The sequence below is a fragment of the Carcharodon carcharias genome, chromosome 13, assembly GCF_017639515.1.
Source record: "Carcharodon carcharias isolate sCarCar2 chromosome 13, sCarCar2.pri, whole genome shotgun sequence".
In the NCBI taxonomy this organism is placed as follows: domain Eukaryota; kingdom Metazoa; phylum Chordata; class Chondrichthyes; order Lamniformes; family Lamnidae; genus Carcharodon; species Carcharodon carcharias.
The window spans coordinates 123,948,641-123,968,435 of NC_054479.1; positions in this window are offsets into that span (position 1 = coordinate 123,948,641).

Genomic DNA, 19,795 nt, shown 5'->3' on the forward strand with positions numbered 1-19,795 from the left:
AGGTGCTGAATGATCACAGTGTAACACGTGCTGATTGATCGCAGTGTAACACGTGCTGATTGATCGTGGTGAAACATGTCCTGATTGATCACAGTGAAACACCTTCAGATTAATCGCGGTGAAACACGTGCTGTTTGATTGCAGTGAAACACATGCTGATTGAACACGGTGAAACAAGTGCTGACTGATCATAGTGAAACACGTGCTGATTAATCACAGTGAAAAACGTGCTGTTTGATTGCATGAAATACTTGCTGACTGAACACAGTGAAACACGTTTTGATTGATCACAGTGAAACACCTGCTGATTGATCACAGTGAAACATGTGCTGATTAATCGCAGTGAATGAAGTGCTGATTGATCACAGTAAAAAACGTGCTGATTGATCACAGTGAAACATGTTCTGATTGATCACAGTGAAACATGTACTGATTGATCACAGTGAAACATGTACTGATTGATCACAGTGAAACATATGCTGATTGATTGTAGTGACTCACGTGATGATTGATCACTGTAAAACATGTTCTGATTGATCACAGTGAAACACGTGCTGATTGATCACTGTGAAACATGTTCTGATTGATCACAGTGAAACACGTACTGATTGATCACAGTGAAACATGTGCTGATTGATCAAAGTGAAACGCGTGTTGTTTGATCACATTGAAACACATGCTGATTGATCACGGGGAAACACTTGCTGATTGATTACAGTGAAACACATGCGGATTGATCACAGTGAAACACATGCTGATTGATCACAGTGAAACACGTGCCGATTGATCACAGTGAAACACATTCTGATTGATCACAGTGAAACACGTTCTGATTGATCACTGTGAAACACGTGCTGATTGATCACAGTGAAACATGTGCTGATTGATCGCAGTGAATCACGTATTGATTGATCACAGTGAAACAGATGCTGGTTGATTGCCAGGGTACACTTGCTGATCGATCGCGGTGAAACCCGTGCTGATCCATCGCGGTGAAACCCGTGCTGATTGATCGCCGTGAAAAAGGTGCTGACAGCTCACGGTGAAACACGTGGTGATTGATTGCAATAAAACACTTGCTGATTGATCACGGTGAAACACGTGCTGATTGATCACGGTGAAACACGTGCTGATTGACCACAGTGAAACACGTGCTGATTGATCACATTGAAATACATGCCGATTGATCACGTGAAACACGTGCTGATTGATCACTTTTAAACAGGTGCTGAATGATCACAGTGTAACACGTGCTGATTGATCACAGTGTAACACGTGCTGATTGATCTTGGTGAAACATGTCCTGATTGATCACAGTGAAAAACGTGCTCATTGATTGCGGTGAAACGCTTCCTGATTGATCACAGTGAAACACCTTCAGATTGATCACAGTGAAACACCTGCTGATTGATCACGGTGAAACATGTGCTGATTAATCGCAGTGAATGAAGTGCTGATTGATCACCGTGAAAAACGTAATGATTGATCACAGTGAAACATGTTCTGATTGATCACAGTGAAACATGTACTGATTGATCACAGTGAAACATATGCTGATTGATTGTAGTGACTCACGTGATGATTGATCACTGCAAAACATGTTCTGATTGATCACAGTGAAACACGTGCTGATTGATCACTGTGAAACATGTTCTGATTGATCACAGTGAAACACGTACTGATTGATCACAGTGAAAAACGTGCTGATTGATCAAAGTGAAACGCGTGTTGTTTGATCACATTGAAACACATGCTGACTGATCGCGGGGAAACACCTGCTGATTGATTACAGTGAAACACATGCAGATTGATTACAGTGAAACACATGCTGATTGATCACAGTGAAACACGTGCTGATTGATCACAGTGAAATACGTGCTGATTGATCACAGTGAAACACGTTCTGATTGATCACAGTGAAACACGTGCTGATTGATCACAGTGAAACACGTGCTGATTGATCACAATGAAACACGTGCTGATTGATCGCAGTGAATCAAGTACTGATTGATCGCAGTGAAACAGATGCAGATTGATCGTAGTGAAATACGTGCTGATTTATCGCGTTGAAACACGTGCTGATCTATCGCGGTGAAACACATGCTGATTAATCGCACTGAAGTACATGATGATTGATCAAAGTGAAACACGGATTATTAACTGCGATAGAACACTTGTTGATTGATTGCAGTAAAGCACGCGCTGATTGATTGCAGTGAAATACGTGTTGATGGATCATGGTGAAACAATTGCTGATTGATCACTGTGAAACACGTGCTGATTGATCACAGTGAAACACATGCTGGTTGATTGCCAGGGTACACTTGCTGATCGATCGCGGTGAAACCCGTGCTGATCCATCGCGGTGAAACCCGTGCTGATTGATCGCGGTGAAAAAGGTGCTGATTGATCACAGTGAAACACTTGCTGATTGATTGCAATAAAACACTTGCTGATTGATCACGGTGAAATCCATGCTGATTGATCGCGGTGAAAAAGGTGCTGACAGCTCGCGGTGAAACACGTGGTGATTGATTGCAATAAAACACTTGCTGATTGATCACGGTGAAACACGTGCTGATTGTTCACGGTGAAACATGTGCTGATTGATCACAGTGAAATACATGCCGATTGATCACGTGAAACACATTCTGGTTGATTACAGTGAAACATGTGCTGATTGATCACTTTTAAACAGGTGCTGAATGATCACAGTGTAACACGTGCTGATTGATCACAGTGTAACACGTGCTGATTGATCGTGGTGAAACATGTCCTGATTGATCACAGTGAAAAACGTGCTCATTGATTGCGGTGAATCGCTTCCTGATTGATCACAGTGAAACACCTTCAGATTAATCGCAGTGAAACACGTGCTGTTTGATTGCAATGAAACACATGCTGTTTCAACACGGTGAAACAAGTGCTGACTGATCATAGTGAAAAACGTGCTGTTTGATCGCAGTGTAATACTTGCTGATTGAACACAGTGAAACACGTTCTGATTGATCACAGTGAAACACCTGCTGATTAATCACAGTGAAACATGTGCTGATTAATCGCAGTGAATGAAGTGCTGATTGATCACAGTGAAAAACGTGCTGATTGATCACAGTGAAACATGTTCTGATTGATCACAGTGAAACATGTACTGATTGATCACAGTGAAACATGTACTGATTGATCACAGTGAAACATATGCTGATTGATTGTAGTGACTCACGTGATGATTGATCACTGTAAAACATGTTCTGATTGATCACAGTGAAACACGTGCTGATTGATCACTGTGAAACATGTTCTGATTGATCACAGTGAAACACGTACTGATTGATCACAGTGAAACATGTGCTGATTGATCAAAGTGAAACGCGTGTTGTTTGATCACATTGAAACACATGCTGATTGATCACGGGGAAACACTTGCTGATTGATTACAGTGAAACACATGCGGATTGATCACAGTGAAACACATGCTGATTGATCACAGTGAAACACGTGCCGATTGATCACAGTGAAACACATTCTGATTGATCACAGTGAAACACGTTCTGATTGATCACTGTGAAACACGTGCTGATTGATCACAGTGAAACATGTGCTGATTGATCGCAGTGAATCACGTATTGATTGATCACAGTGAAACAGATGCTGGTTGATTGCCAGGGTACACTTGCTGATCGATCGCGGTGAAACCCGTGCTGATCCATCGCGGTGAAACCCGTGCTGATTGATCGCCGTGAAAAAGGTGCTGACAGCTCACGGTGAAACACGTGGTGATTGATTGCAATAAAACACTTGCTGATTGATCACGGTGAAACACGTGCTGATTGATCACGGTGAAACACGTGCTGATTGATCACAGTGAAACACGTGCTGATTGATCACATTGAAATACATGCCGATTGATCACTTGAAACACGTGCTGATTGATCACTTTTAAACAGGTGCTGAATGATCACAGTGTAACACGTGCTGATTGATCACAGTGTAACACGTGCTGATTGATCTTGGTGAAACATGTCCTGATTGATCACAGTGAAAAACGTGCTCATTGATTGCGGTGAAACGCTTCCTGATTGATCACAGTGAAACACCTTCAGATTGATCACAGTGAAACACCTGCTGATTGATCACGGTGAAACATGTGCTGATTAATCGCAGTGAATGAAGTGCTGATTGATCACCGTGAAAAACGTAATGATTGATCACAGTGAAACATGTTCTGATTGATCGCAGTGAAACGTGTACTGATTGATCACAGTGAAACATATGCTGATTGATTGTAGTGACTCACGTGATGATTGATCACTGTAAAACATGTTCTGATTGATCACAGTGAAACACGTGCTGATTGATCACTGTGAAACATGTTCTGATTGATCACAGTGAAACACGTACTGATTGATCACAGTGAAAAACGTGCTGATTGATCAAAGTGAAACGCGTGTTGTTTGATCACATTGAAACACATGCTGACTGATCGCGGGGAAACACCTGCTGATTGATTACAGTGAAACACATGCAGATTGATTACAGTGAAACACATGCTGATTGATCACAGTGAAACACGTGCTGATTGATCACAGTGAAATACGTGCTGATTGATCACAGTGAAACACGTGCTGATTGATCACAGTGAAACACGTGCTGATTGATCACAGTGAAACACGTGCTGATTGATCACAATGAAACACGTGCTGATTGATCGCAGTGAATCAAGTACTGATTGATCGCAGTGAAACAGATGCAGATTGATCGTAGTGAAATACGTGCTGATTTATCGCGTTGAAACACGTGCTGATCTATCGCGGTGAAACACATGCTGATTAATCGCACTGAAGTACATGATGATTGATCAAAGTGAAACACGGATTATTAACTGCGATAGAACACTTGTTGATTGATTGCAGTAAAGCACGCGCTGATTGATTGCAGTGAAATACGTGTTGATGGATCATGGTGAAACAATTGCTGATTGATCACTGTGAAACACGTGCTGATTGATCACAGTGAAACACATGCTGGTTGATTGCCAGGGTACACTTGCTGATCGATCGCGGTGAAACCCGTGCTGATCCATCGCGGTGAAACCCGTGCTGATTGATCGCGGTGAAAAAGGTGCTGATTGATCACAGTGAAACACTTGCTGATTGATTGCAATAAAACACTTGCTGATTGATCACGGTGAAATCCATGCTGATTGATCGCGGTGAAAAAGGTGCTGACAGCTCGCGGTGAAACACGTGGTGATTGATTGCAATAAAACACTTGCTGATTGATCACGGTGAAACACGTGCTGATTGTTCACGGTGAAACATGTGCTGATTGATCACAGTGAAATACATGCCGATTGATCACGTGAAACACATTCTGGTTGATTACAGTGAAACACGTGCTGATTGATCACTTTTAAACAGGTGCTGAATGATCACAGTGTAACACGTGCTGATTGATCACAGTGTAACACGTGCTGATTGATCGTGGTGAAACATGTCCTGATTGATCACAGTGAAAAACGTGCTCATTGATTGCGGTGAATCGCTTCCTGATTGATCACAGTGAAACACCTTCAGATTAATCGCAGTGAAACACGTGCTGTTTGATTGCAATGAAACACATGCTGTTTCAACACAGTGAAACACGTTCTGATTGATCACAGTGAAACACCTGCTGATTAATCACAGTGAAACATGTGCTGATTAATCGCAGTGAATGAAGTGCTGATTGATCACAGTGAAAAACGTGCTGATTGATCACAGTGAAACATGTTCTGATTGATCACAGTGAAACATGTACTGATTGATCACAATGAAACATATGCTGATTGATTGTAGTGACTCACGTGATGATTGATCACTGTAAAACATGTTCTGATTGATCACAGTGAAACACATGCTGATTGATCACTGTAAAAGATGTTCTGATTGATCACAGTGAAACACGTACTGATTGATCACAGTGAAACACGTGCTGATTGATCAAAGTGAAACGCGTGTTGTTTGATCACATTGAAACACATGCTGATTGATCACGGGGAAACACTTGCTGATTGATTACAGTGAAACACATGCGGATTGATCACAGTGAAACACATGCTGATTGATCACAGTGAAACACGTGCCGATTGATCACAGTGAAACACATTCTGATTGATCACAGTGAAACACGTTCTGATTGATCACAGTGAAACACGTGCTGATTGATCACAGTGAAACATGTGCTGATTGATCGCAGTGAATCACGTACTGATTGATCACAGTGAAACAGATGCTGGTTGATTGCCAGGGTACACTTGCTGATCGATCGCGGTGAAACCCGTGCTGATCCATCGCGGTGAAACCCGTGCTGATTGATCGCGGTCAAAAAGGTGTTGATTGATCACAGTGAAACACGTGGTGATTGATTGCAATAAAACACTTGCTGATTGATCACGGTGAAACCCGTGCTGATTGATCGCCGTGAAAATGGTGCTGACAGCTCGCGGTGAAACACGTGGTGATTGATTGCAATAAAACACTTGCTGATGGATCACGGTGAAACACGTGCTGATTGATCAGAGTGAAACACATGCTGATTGACCAGAGTGAAACACATGCTGATTGATCACAGTGAAACACATGCTGATTGATCAGAGTGAAACACGTGCTGATTGATCGCAATGAAACACGTGCTGATTGATCGCGGTGAAAGAGGTGCTCTTTGATTACAGTGAAACACGTGCTGATTGTTCAGAGTGAAACACGTGCTGATTAATCACATGAAACACATGATGACTGATCACAGTGAAACACGTGTTGTTTGATCACATTGAAATACGTGCTGATTGATCACAGTGAAACACATGGTGACTGATCACAGTGAAACACGTGTTGTTTGCTCACACTGAAACACATGCTGATCGATCACAGTGAAACACGTGCTGATTGATCACGGTGAAACACATGTTGGTTGAGTGCGGTGATACACTTCCTGTTCAATCACAGTGAAAAACGAGCTGATTGATCGCGGTGAAACAGGTGCTGAAAGATCACAGTGAAACATTTCCTGATTGATCGCAGTGAAACAATTGCAGATAGATCGCGGTGAAACACGTGGTGAATGATTGCAATGAAACACGTGCTGATAGATCGCGGTGAAACACGTGGTGAATGATTGCAGTAGAACATTTGCTGATTGATCGCAGTGAAACCCGTGCTGATAGATCACGGTGAAAGACATGGTGATCGATCGCCGTGAACAACGTGCTGATTGATCGCAATGAAACACATGTTGATTGATCGAAGTGAAACAGATGCTGATTGATCTCAGTGAAACACGTGCTGATTGATCTCAGTGAAACACGTGCTGAGTGATCACAGTGAAACAGGTGCTGATTGATTACAGTGACTCACGTGATGATTGATCACAGTGAAACACGTGCTGAGTGATCACTGTGCAATATGTTCTGATTGATCACAGTGAACCACGTGCTGATTGATTACAGTGAAACACGTGCTGAGTGATCACAGTGAAACAAGTGCTGATTGATCGCAGTGACTCACGTGATGATTGATAAGAGTGAAACACGTGCTGAGTGATCACTGTGCAACATGTTCTCATTGATCACAGTGAAGTACATGCTGATTGATCAAAGTGAAACACGGATTATTAACTGCGATAAAACACTTGCTGATTGATTGCGGTAAAGCACGTGTTGATTGATCATGGTGAAACAATTGCTGATTGATCACAGTGAAACACGTGCTGATTGATCACAGTGAAACACGTGTTGTTTGATCACGGGGAAACACCTGCTGATTGATTACAGTGAAACACATGCGGATTGATCACAGTGAAACACATGCTGATTGATCACAGTGAAACACATGCTGATTGATCACAGTGAAACACGTGCTGATTGATCACTGTGAAACACATGCTGATTGATCAAAGTGAAACGCGTGTTGTTTGATCACATTGAAACACATGCTGATTGATCACGGGGAAACACCTGCTGATTGATTACAGTGAAACACATGCGGATTGATCACAGTGAAACACATGCTGATTGATCACAGTGAAACACGTGCTGATTGATTACAGTAAAGCAAGTGCTGATTGATGGCGGTGAAACATATGCTGATTGATTACAGTGAAACACGTGATGTTTGATCGCGTTGAAAATGTGCTGATTGATCAGAATGAATCACGTGCTGATTGATCACAGTGAAACACGTGCTGATTGATGGCAATAAAACACTTGCTCATTGATCGCAGTGAAACACGTGCTGATTGATTAAGGTGAAACGCGTTCTGATTGTTCCCTGTGAAACACGTGCTAATTGTTCGCGGTGCAACATGTGCTAATAGATCACAATGAAACACTTGCTGGTTGATCACAGTTAAACCCGTGCTGTTTGATCACAGTGAAACACATGCTGATTGCTCACAGTGAAACACGTGCTGATTGATCGCAGCGAAACACATGCTGATTGCTCACAGTGAAAAGCGTGCTGATTGATCACAGTGAATCAAGTGCTGATTGAGCACAGTGAAAAACGTGCTGATTGATCACAGTGAAACATGTGCTGATTGATCACAGTGAAACACGTGCTGATTGATCGCAATGAAACATGCACTGATTGATCACAGTGAAACACCTGTTGATTAATCGCGGTGAAACACGTGCTGTTTGATTGCAGTGAAACAGGTGCTGATTGATCACAGTGAAACATGTTCTGATTGATCACAGTGAAACACGTGCTGATTGCTCACAGTGAAAAGCGTGCTGATTGATCGCAATGAAACATGCACTGATTGATCACAGTGAAACACCTGTTGATTAATCGCGGTGAAACACGTGCTGTTTGATTGCAGTGAAACAGGTGCTGATTGATCACAGTGAAACATGTTCTGATTGATCACAGTGAAACACGTGCTGATTGATCACAGTGAAATACATGCTGATTGATTGCAATGACTCTAGTGATGGATTGATCACTGTAAAACATGTTCTGATTGATCACAGTGAAACACATGCTGATTGATCAAAGTGAAACATATGCTGATTGATTGCAATGAATATAGTGATGGATTGATCACTGTAAAACATGTTCTGATTGATCACAGTGAAACACATGCTGATTGATCTCAGTGAAACGCTTCCTGATTGATCGCAGTGAAACACGTGCTGATTGATCGCAATGAAACACGTGCTGATTGATCGCGGTGAAAGAGGTGCTCTTTGATTACAGTGAAACACGTGCTGATTGATCACAGTGAAACACGTGCTGATTGATCGCAATGAAACACATGCTGATTGATTGAAGTGAAAAACGTGCTGATTGATCTCAGTGAAACGTACTGATTGATTGCAATAAAACATTTGCTGATTGATCGCGGTGAAACACGTCCTGATTGATCACTTGAAACACGTGCTGATTGATCATGTTGAAAAGTGTGCTGATTAATCACAGTGAAACACGTGCTGATTGATCTCAGTGAAACCCGTGCTGATTGATCATGTTGAAAAACGTGCTGATTGATCACAGTGAAACCCGTGCTGATTGATCATGTTGAAAAACGTGCTGATTGATCACAGTGAAACACGTGCTGATTGATCATGTTGAAAAACGTGCTGATTGATCACAGTGAAACATGTGCTGATTGATCGCGGTGAAAGAGGTGCTCTTTGATTACAGTGAAACACGTGCTGATTGATCACATGAAACACATGGTGACTGATCACAGTGAAACACGTGTTGTTTGATCACATTGAAACACATGCTGATCGATCACAGTGAAACACGTGCTGATTGATCACGGTGAAACACATGTTGGTTGACTGCGTTGATACACTTCCTGTTCAATCACAGTGAAAAACGTGCTGATTGATTGCGGTGAAACAGGTGCTGAAAGATCACAGTGAAACATTTCCTGATTGATCGCAGTGAAACAATTGCAGATAGCTCGCGGTGAAACACGTGGTGAATGATTGCAATGAAACACGTGCTGATAGATCGCGGTGAAACACGTGGTGAATGATTGCAGTAGAACATTTGCTGATTGATCGCAGTGAAACCCGTGCTGATAGATCACGGTGAAAGACGTGGTGATCGATCGCCGTGAACAACGTGCTGATTGATCGCAATGAAACACATGTTGATTGATCGAAGTGAAACAGATGCTGACTGATCTCAGTGAAACACGTGCTGATTGATCTCAGTGAAACACATGTTGGTTGAGTGCGGTGATACACTTCCTGTTCAATCACAGTGAAAAACGTGCTGATTGATCGCGGTGAAACAGGTGCTGAAAGATCACAGTGAAACATTTCCTGATTGATCGCAGTGAAACAATTGCTGATAGATCGCGGTGAAACACGTGGTGAATGATTGCAATGAAACACGTGCTGATAGATCGCGGTGAAACACGTGGTGAATGATTGCAGTAGAACATTTGCTGATTGATCGCAGTGAAACCCGTGCTGATAGATCACGGTGAAAGACATGGTGTTTGATCGCCGTGAACAACGTGCTGATTGATCGCAATGAAACACATATTGATTGATCGAAGTGAAACAGATGCTGATTGATCTCAGTGAAACACGTGCTGATTGATCTCAGTGAAACACGTGCTGAGTGATCACAGTGAAACATGTGCTGATTGACCAAGTGAAACACGTGCTGATTGATCACAGTGATACACGTGCTTTTTGATCGCGGTGAAACAGGTGCTGATTGATCACAGTGAAACACATGCTGATTGATCAGAGTGAAACACATGCTGATTGATCAGAGTGAAACACATGCTGATTGATCAGAGTGAAACACATGCTGATTGATCAGAGTGAAACACATGCTGATTGAACAGAGTGAAACACGTGCTGATTGATCAGAGTGAAACACGTGCTGATTGACCAGAGTGAAACACATGCTGATTGATCACAGTGAAACACATGCTGATTGATCAGAGTGAAACACATGCTGATTGATCAGAGTGAAACACATGCTGATTGATCAGAGTGAAACACATGCTGATAGATCGCGGCGAAACATTTGGTGAATGATTGCAGTAAAACACTTGCTGATTGATCGCAGTGAAACACGTGCTGATAGATCGCGGTGAAACACGTGCTGATAGATCGCAGTGAAACAAATGCTGATTGATCGCGGTGGAACGCTTTCTGATTGATGGCTGTGAAGCACATGCTGATGGATTACAGTGAAACATGTCCTAATTGATCGCAGTGAACCACGTGCTTATTGATCGCTGTGAACCACGTGCTTATTGATCGCAGTGAAATGCGTGATGATTGATCACAGTGAAACACGTGCTGATTGATCGCAGTGAACCACGTGCTTATTGATCGCAGTGAAACACGTGCTGTTTGATCGCAGTGAAACACATGCTGATTGATCACAGTGAAACACGTGCTGATTGATCATAGTGAAACACGTGCTCATCAATCACAGTGAAACACGTGCTGATTGATCACGGTGAAACACATGTTGGTTGTTTGTGGTGATACACTTTCTGTTCAATCACAGTGATACACGTGCTGATTGATCGCGGTGAAACAGGTGCTGAAAGATCACAGTGAAACATTTCCTGATTGATCGCTGTGAAACAATTGCTGATAGATCGCGGTGAAACACGTGGTGAATGATTGCAATGAAACACGTGCTGATAGATCGCGGTGAAACACGTGGTGAATGATTGCAGTAGAACATTTGCTGATTGATTGCGGTGAAGCACGTGTTGATTGATCATGGTGAAACAATTGCTGATTGATCACAGTGAAACACATGCTGACTGATCTCAGTGAAACACGTGCTGAGTGATCACAGTGAAACAGGTGCTGATTGATTACAGTAACTCACGTGATGATTGATCACAGTGAAACACGTGCTGAGTGATCACTGTGCAACATGTTCTGATTGATCACAGTGAACCACGTGCTGATTGATTACAGTGAAACACATGCTGAGTGATCACAGTGAAACAAGTGCTGATTGATCGCAGTGACTCACGTGATGATTGATAAGAGTGAAACACGTGCTGAGTGATCACTGTGCAACATGTTCTCATTGATCACAGTGAAGTACATGCTGATTGATCAAAGTGAAACACGGATTATTAACTGCGATAAAACACTTGCTGATTGATTGCGGTAAAGCACGTGTTGATTGATCATGGTGAAACAATTGCTGATTGATCACAGTGAAACACATGCTGTTTGATCGTGGTGAAACACATGCTGATTGATCACGGTGAAACATGTGCTGATTGATCACAGTGAAACACATGTTGTTTGATCACGTTGAAACACATGCTGACTGATTGAAGTGAAACACGTGCTGATTGATCACAGTGAAACCCGTGCTGATTGATCACAGTGAAACATGTGCTGATTGATCACAGTGAAACACGTGCTGTGTGATCACTTTGAAACAGGTGCTGATTGATCAGAGTGAAACACATGCTGATTGATCAGAGTGAAACACATGCTGATTGATCAGAGTGAAACACATGCTGATTGATCACATGAAACACATGATGACTGATCACAGTATAACACGTGTTGTTTGATCACATTGAAACACATGCTGATAGATCGTAGTCAAACTCATACTGATCGATCACAGTGAAACACGTGCTGATTGATCACAGTGAAACACATGTTGGTTGATTGCGGTGATACACTTCCTGATCGATCACGGTGAAACACGTGCTGATTGATCACGGTGAAACACGTGCTGATTGATCGCAGTGAAACACGTGCTGATTGATTGCAGTGAAACATATGCTGATTGATCGCGGTGAAACACGTGCTGATAGATCACGGTGAAACATTTGGTGAATGATTGCAGTAAAACACTTGCTGACTGATCGCAGTGAAACACGTGATGACTGATCACAGTATAACACGTGTTGTTTGATCACATTGAAACACATGCTGATAGATCGTAGTCAAACTCATGCTGATCGATCACAGTGAAACACGTGCTGATTGATCACAGTGAAACACATGTTGGTTGATTGCGGTGATACACTTCCTGATTGATCGCGGTGAAACACATGCTGATTGATTGCAGTGAATCACATGCTGATTGATCGCAGTAAAACACTTACTGATTGATTGCGGTAAAACACGTGCTGATTGATCACAGTGAAACCCGTGCTGATTGATCGCGGTGGAACGCTTGCTGATTGATGGCAGTGAAACACATGCTGATGAATTACAGTGAAACACGTGCTAATTGATCTCAGTGAACCACGTGCTTATTGATCGCAGTGAACCACGTGCTTATTGATCGCAGTGAAACACGTGCTGTTTGATCGCGGTGAAACACGTGCTGATTGATCACAGTGAAACCCGTGCTGATTGATCACAGTGAAACATGTGCAGATTGATCACTGTGAAACACGTTCTGATTGATCACTGTGAATCACGTGCTTATTGATCGCAGTAAAACACCTGATTGATCACAGTGAAACACGTGCTGATTTATCGCGGTGAAACACATGCTGATTGATCACAGTGAAACACGTGCTGATTGATCACAGTGAAACATGTGCTGATTGATCACAGTGAAACACGTGCTGTGTGATCACTGTGAAACATGTTCTGATTGATCACAGTGGACCACATGCTGATTGATCACAGTGAAATATGTACTGATTGATCGCTGTGAATCACGTGCTTATTGATCGCAGTAAAACACCTGCTGATTGATCACAGTGAAACACGTGCTGATTTATCGCAGTGATATACATGCTGATTGATCACACTGAAGTACCTGCTGATTGATCAAAGTGAAACACGGATTATTAACTGCGTTAAAACACTTGTTGATTGATTGCGGTGAAGCACGTGTTGATTGATCATGGTGAAACATTTGCTGATTGATCACAGTGAAACACGTGCTAATTGATCACAGTGAAACATGTGCTGATTGATCACATTGAAACACATGCTGACTGATCGAAGTGAAACACTTGCTGATTGATCACAGTGAAACACGTGCTGATTGATCGTGGTGAAACAGGTGTTGACTGATCAGAGTGAAACACTTGCTGATTGATCAGAGTGAAACACGTGCTCATCAATCACAGTGAAACACGTGCTGATTGATCACGGTGAAACACATGTTGGTTGTTTGTGGTGATACACTTTCTGTTCAATCACAGTGATACACGTGCTGATTGATCGCGGTGAAACAGGTGCTGAAAGATCACAGTGAAACATTTCCTGATTGATCGCTGTGAAACAATTGCTGATAGATCGCGGTGAAACACGTGGTGAATGATTGCAATGAAACACGTGCTGATAGATCGCGGTGAAACACGTGGTGAATGATTGCAGTAGAACATTTGCTGATTGATTGCGGTGAAGCACGTGTTGATTGATCATGGTGAAACAATTGCTGATTGATCACAGTGAAACACATGCTGACTGATCTCAGTGAAACACGTGCTGAGTGATCACAGTGAAACAGGTGCTGATTGATTACAGTAACTCACGTGATGATTGATCACAGTGAAACACGTGCTGAGTGATCACTGTGCAACATGTGCTGATTGATCACAGTGAACCACGTGCTGATTGATTACAGTGAAACACATGCTGAGTGATCACAGTGAAACAAGTGCTGATTGATCGCAGTGACTCACGTGATGATTGATAAGAGTGAAACACGTGCTGAGTGATCACTGTGCAACATGTTCTCATTGATCACAGTGAAGTACATGCTGATTGATCAAAGTGAAACACGGATTATTAACTGCGATAAAACACTTGCTGATTGATTGCGGTAAAGCACGTGTTGATTGATCATGGTGAAACAATTGCTGATTGATCACAGTGAAACACATGCTGTTTGATCGTGGTGAAACACATGCTGATTGATCACGGTGAAACATGTGCTGATTGATCACAGTGAAACACGTGTTGTTTGATCACGTTGAAACACATGCTGACTGATTGAAGTGAAACACGTGCTGATTGATCACAGTGAAACCCGTGCTGATTGATCACAGTGAAACATGTGCTGATTGATCACAGTGAAACACGTGCTGTGTGATCACTTTGAAACAGGTGCTGATTGATCAGAGTGAAACACATGCTGATTGATCAGAGTGAAACACATGCTGATTGATCACAGTGAAACACGTGCTGTGTGATCACTTTGAAACACATGCTGATTGATCAGAGTGAAACACATGCTGATTGATCACATGAAACACATGATGACTGATCACAGTATAACACGTGTTGTTTGATCACATTGAAACACATGCTGATAGATCGTAGTCAAACTCATACTGATCGATCACAGTGAAACACGTGCTGATTGATCACAGTGAAACACATTTTGGTTGATTGCGGTGATACACTTCCTGATCGATCACGGTGAAACACGTGCTGATTGATCACGGTGAAACACGTGCTGATTGATCGCAGTGAAACACGTGCTGATTGATTGCAGTGAAACATATGCTGATTGATCGCGGTGAAACACGTGCTGATAGATCGCGGTGAAACATTTGGTGAATGATTGCAGTAAAACACTTGCTGACTGATCGCAGTGAAACACGTGATGACTGATCACAGTATAACACGTGTTGTTTGATCACATTGAAACACATGCTGATAGATCATAGTCAAACTCATGCTGATCGATCACAGTGAAACACGTGCTGATTGATCACAGTGAAACACATGTTGGTTGATTGCGGTGATACACTTCCTGATTGATCGCGGTGAAACACATGCTGATTGATTGCAGTGAATCACATGCTGATTGATCGTAGTAAAACACTTACTGATTGATCGCGGTAAAACACGTGCTGATTGATCACAGTGAAACCCGTGCTGATTGATCGCGGTGGAACGCTTGCTGATTGATGGCAGTGAAACACATGCTGATGGATTACAGTGAAACACGTGCTAATTGATCTCAGTGAACCACGTGCTTATTGATCGCAGTGAACCACGTGCTTATTGATCGCAGTGAAACACGTGCTGTTTGATCGCGGTGAAACACGTGCTGATTGATCACAGTGAAACCCGTGCTGATTGATCACAGTGAAACATGTGCAGATTGATCACTGTGAAACACGTTCTGATTGATCACAGTGAAACACGTACTGATTGATCACTGTGAATCACGTGCTTATTGATCGCAGTAAAACACCTGATTGATCACAGTGAAACACGTGCTGATTTATCGCGGTGAAACACATGCTGATTGATCACAATGAAACACGTGCTGATTGATCACAGTGAAACATGTGCTGATTGATCACAGTGAAACACGTGCTGTGTGATCACTGTGAAACATGTTCTGATTGATCACAGTGGACCACATGCTGATTGATCACAGTGAAATATGTACTGATTGATCGCTGTGAATCACGTGCTTATTGATCGCAGTAAAACACCTGCTGATTGATCACAGTGAAACACGTGCTGATTTATCGCAGTGATATACATGCTGATTGATCACACTGAAGTACCTGCTGATTGATCAAAGTGAAACACGGATTATTAACTGCGTTAAAACACTTGTTGATTGATTGCGGTGAAGCACGTGTTGATTGATCATGGTGAAACATTTGCTGATTGATCACAGTGAAACACGTGCTAATTGATCACAGTGAAACATGTGCTGATTGATCACATTGAAACACATGCTGACTGATCGAAGTGAAACACTTGCTGATTGATCACAGTGAAACACGTGCTGATTGATCGTGGTGAAACAGGTGTTGACTGATCAGAGTGAAACACTTGCTGATTGATCAGAGTGAAACACGTGCTGATTGATCACAGTGAAACACGTGCTGATTGATCACGGTGAAACACATGTTGGTTGTTTGTGGTGATACACTTTCTGTTCAATCACAGTGATACACGTGCTGATTGATCGCGGTGAAACAGGTGCTGAAAGATCACAGTGAAACATTTCCTGATTGATCGCTGTGAAACAATTGCTGATAGATCGCGGTGAAACACGTGGTGAATGATTGCAATGAAACACGTGCTGATAGATCGCGGTGAAACACGTGGTGAATGATTGCAGTAGAACATTTGCTGATTGATTGCGGTGAAGCACGTGTTGATTGATCATGGTGAAACAATTGCTGATTGATCACAGTGAAACACATGCTGACTGATCTCAGTGAAACACGTGCTGAGTGATCACAGTGAAACAGGTGCTGATTGATTACAGTAACTCACGTGATGATTGATCACAGTGAAACACGTGCTGAGTGATCACTGTGCAACATGTTCTGATTGATCACAGTGAACCACGTGCTGATTGATTACAGTGAAACACATGCTGAGTGATCACAGTGAAACAAGTGCTGATTGATCGCAGTGACTCACGTGATGATTGATAAGAGTGAAACACGTGCTGAGTGATCACTGTGCAACATGTTCTCATTGATCACAGTGAAGTACATGCTGATTGATCAAAGTGAAACACGGATTATTAACTGCGATAAAACACTTGCTGATTGATTGCGGTAAAGCACGTGTTGATTGATCATGGTGTAACAATTGCTGATTGATCACAGTGAAACACATGCTGTTTGATCGTGGTGAAACACATGCTGATTGATCACGGTGAAACATGTGCTGATTGATCACAGTGAAACACGTGTTGTTTGATCACGTTGAAACACATGCTGACTGATTGAAGTGAAACACGTGCTGATTGATCACAGTGAAACCCGTGCTGATTGATCACAGTGAAACTTGTGCTGATTGATCACAGTGAAACACGTGCTGTGTGATCACTTTGAAACAGGTGCTGATTGATCAGAGTGAAACACATGCTGATTGATCAGAGTGAAACACATGCTGATTGATCACAGTGAAACACGTGCTGTGTGATCACTTTGAAACACATGCTGATTGATCAGAGTGAAACACATGCTGATTGATCACATGAAACACATGATGACTGATCACAGTATAACACGTGTTGTTTGATCACATTGAAACACATGCTGATAGATCGTAGTCAAACTCATACTGATCGATCACAGTGAAACACGTGCTGATTGATCACAGTGAAACACATGTTGGTTGATTGCGGTGATACACTTCCTGATTGATCGCGGTGAAACACATGCTGATTGATTGCAGTGAATCACATGCTGATTGATCGCAGTAAAACACTTACTGATTGATTGCGGTAAAACACGTGCTGATTGATCACAGTGAAACCCGTGCTGATTGATCGCGGTGGAACGCTTGCTGATTGATGGCAGTGAAACACATGCTGATGGATTACAGTGAAACACGTGCTAATTGATCTCAGTGAACCACGTGCTTATTGATCGCAGTGAACCACGTGCTTATTGATCGCAGTGAAACACGTGCTGTTTGATCGCGGTGAAACACGTGCTGATTGATCACAGTGAAACCCGTGCTGATTGATCACAGTGAAACATGTGCAGATTGATCACTGTGAAACACGTTCTGATTGATCACAGTGAAACACGTACTGATTGATCAGTGAATCACGTGCTTATTGATCGCAGTAAAACACCTGATTGATCACAGTGAAACACGTGCTGATTTATCGCGGTGAAACACATGCTGATTGATCACAATGAAACACGTGCTGATTGATCACAGTGAAACATGTGCTGATTGATCACAGTGAAACACGTGCTGTGTGATCACTGTGAAACATGTTCTGATTGATCACAGTGGACCACATGCTGATTGATCACAGTGAAATATGTACTGATTGATCGCTGTGAATCACGTGCTTATTGATCGCAGTAAAACACCTGCTGATTGATCACAGTGAAACACGTGCTGATTTATCGCAGTGATATACATGCTGATTGATCACACTGAAGTACCTGCTGATTGATCAAAGTGAAACACGGATTATTAACTGCGTTAAAACACTTGTTGATTGATTGCGGTGAAGCACGTGTTGATTGATCATGGTGAAACATTTGCTGATTGATCACAGTGAAACACGTGCTAATTGATCACAGTGAAACATGTGCTGATTGATCACATTGAAACACATGCTGACTGATCGAAGTGAAACACTTGCTGATTGATCACAGTGAAACACGTGCTGATTGATCGTGGTGAAACAGGTGTTGACTGATCAGAGTGAAACACTTGCTGATTGATCAGAGTGAAACACGTGCTGATTGATCACAGTGAAACACGTGCTGATTGATCACGGTGAAACACATGTTGGTTGTTTGTGGTGATACACTTTCTGTTCAATCACAGTGATACACGTGCTGATTGATCGCGGTGAAACAGGTGCTGAAAGATCACAGTGAAACATTTCCTGATTGATCGCTGTGAAACAATTGCTGATAGATCGCGGTGAAACACGTGGTGAATGATTGCAATGAAACACGTGCTGATAGATCGCGGTGAAACACGTGGTGAATGATTGCAGTAGAACATTTGCTGATTGATTGCGGTGAAGCACGTGTTGATTGATCATGGTGAAACAATTGCTGATTGATCACAGTGAAACACATGCTGACTGATCTCAGTGAAACACGTGCTGAGTGATCACAGTGAAACAGGTGCTGATTGATTACAGTAACTCACGTGATGATTGATCACAGTGAAACACGTGCTGAGTGATCACTGTGCAACATGTTCTGATTGATCACAGTGAACCACGTGCTGATTGATTACAGTGAAACACATGCTGAGTGATCACAGTGAAACAAGTGCTGATTGATCGCAGTGACTCACGTGATGATTGATAAGAGTGAAACACGTGCTGAGTGATCACTGTGCAACATG